The sequence below is a fragment of the Papaver somniferum genome, unplaced genomic scaffold (genome assembly GCF_003573695.1).
Source record: "Papaver somniferum cultivar HN1 unplaced genomic scaffold, ASM357369v1 unplaced-scaffold_133, whole genome shotgun sequence".
NCBI classification, from domain to species: Eukaryota; Viridiplantae; Streptophyta; class Magnoliopsida; order Ranunculales; family Papaveraceae; genus Papaver; species Papaver somniferum.
The window spans coordinates 17283022-17285598 of record NW_020622492.1 but is presented as its reverse complement, the minus strand read 5'-3'; positions in this window follow the sequence as shown (position 1 = coordinate 17285598).

The window sequence follows — 2577 nt, the reverse complement described above, 5'->3', positions numbered from 1 at the left end:
AGTGAAGGAGAAGGGTTGGTCTTAGGGAGGGAAGCGAAGAAGGTGCTAATACCAGAATGGTTAATTCTAAATGTGTGGTTATTTTATGACTTGTATCAGAATTTGGAACTGGCGTGCGGAATGAAAGCTATCAGTTCTTTGGTATTTTTCTAGATACTGTGTTGTTGTTCTCACCAAAACTTGTTGTTTGATGGAAATAGGTGAAACCTATTTATACAAGTCATAATTGAACGCACCCTGGTCTCGTAAGAAGTGGGAGTGATTGAGTGATGGAAGAGTGGAGTAATGTTTAACCGCTAGAAACCACGCTTCCACGATGAAGAAAGCGGATTTGTTTACACCCATTACTTCTTTCTACCACTAACTGCCATGTTTCCTGACACTTTTTTATAATGGGCGTGTTGCACGCCGCACGCTGTAAACCTCCAGACCAATACCCTGATGAGTATCCCCCATTTTGTGACATGTTTGATGTATCGAGTGTTTTTGTGGAAACGTGTAGCAGTCTGCTACGTGTGGCAAGTCAAAGTCAAGAGACTTGCCGCAGGAAAATAGCATGTGGTGCTATTTGGCTTGTCTTGGTTGGTCGCCTAAAACTTGCCACATGCCTGTCAATTCCATGGCGATTTTGGACGGCCAAGATTGCATCTTATGAGAAAGGGTGGCCATTGATTATGGTCACAGCCTGTTGGTGCCTGACAATAGCATAGTAGCTCCATTGGCACATGCCAATAGTGTAGTGACGCTTTTAGCACATGCCAGTGGCATGGTGGCATGGTCGACATGGTCTATGCATGCCAGCGGCACGATGGTGCAAATGGCGCCTGGCGTAGCCATGGCCATCAGATATGGCACATTGGTGTTGGACTCAAATGTGGTGTGGAAACATCAGTTCCAGTAGCCACATCAATCCCAATGTTCTGTGGAACATTATTTGGTTTGGGTGGCGTGCAACTTTGTCTAAATTAGGGTTTTGCATACCGAAACCCTAATTAGCACATGCGACACGCGGCATGTGACCGTGGCACAATGGCGTTTTGTGATGCCATAGCCACGCCACAGAAACAATAGCCAGGCCACCATGTGGAAATGGACACAAGAGCAATTATTGCCAAGAGTGGCTATGGTATGGCGCCTTTATTAGGGTTTCCTAATTCCGCACGGCTCGTGGCATGTTGTGGGGCCCTAAGTGGCATAATTAACGCCACGACTGGAAATTAGGGTTTCATCCATTACCACTAGAGAAAGGTTCGTGCTACTGGCTAGGAAAACCACGTCGAAGTCTGTTATGGCGTTGGCCACGAACAGAAGGTGGGTTGGCATGTAGGTGCGCTATTCATGGCGCGTTGGCGCGTTTGGCGTGCTACTACGGTAAAGTGGCACGTTTGGCATGCGCGCTTGGCATGCTCATTTGGAATGCGCGTTTGGCATGCTTGTTTGGAATGCCATTGGCATGTTAGCACGGGCGCTGGCTTTGTGAAGCCAATTTGGCATGGCGACCACTTGACGCAATTCCACCTCTCTTAATGTTTTGGCAGTTTTAGAGCAACCTGATTGATCAATAAAAAGAGAGGGCGACCAAGCATGGGCGTGGCCACACTTCTAACGTGGTGTGGATGATTTAAAGCGACCTGATTGGTCGATGGAAATAGGGCCGACAAGTATGGGTCCAGCCACAACTTATGCGCATGTGGCAGGTTTAAAGTGACCTGATTGGTCGATGGGAAAGAGGGGCCGGTTGGCAACTCGGGGTATGGCCACTTGCAAGTGGCGCCGGCTGGCCTGTGGATTGGCCACACTCCTCTTTGTTGCTATTCATGTTCCGTGGATCATTGCTTTCTGATTTTGGGTAGGAATTTGCACCTACTAATCCATGGCGAATTAATTACCTAGTTTTCCTAGGCTTAATTTCGACAGGCAAGGTCTGATATACTGCGCGAGGCCAAAAACCCTAATTTTGCAAAGTAGTCAGGGTAATATCTAGATCATGTGAATTATCACAAAATTGATTGAATTCTATGTGTTGACACAAAGTTCTTTAAGTTCATTGCCTGAGAGCAGTATGCTTTCCGATTGAATACTTTATGCAAAAGACCTTATCCTTGATACTTGGAAATTCGTGCTACTCTGCTGCGAGTGAACACAAATTGTCATGCCATATCAACATTAAGGGTTCAGCGTGGAACATAGCACAGAAGGCATTCAAAGGAACTTATATTAATTGAATAATACAGGCAAGGTGCCAAAATTTACAGAAGATCTGGGATTGTTGCTACATGCACCATTCTGGATAAATTTCATATATATATATTGAGTTGCTCAATAAATGCGCCAGTGAAGAGGTTGAACACTCATCATTTTCACATGGTTCTGTCTCTTTGCAGAGTGACGTCCTATTAAATGCAGGGTTTTACAAATTTATTCCTGAACTAAAAACCACCTTCAACAATGATGAACTTATATTCCCAAAGATTAACCTAGAAATATCAATCACCTCACAATAATCTTAATCGAATAGCGAAACAAGATATTGTGGAATCACAAACGATGAGACGAAGATGTTTGCGATACTTTTTA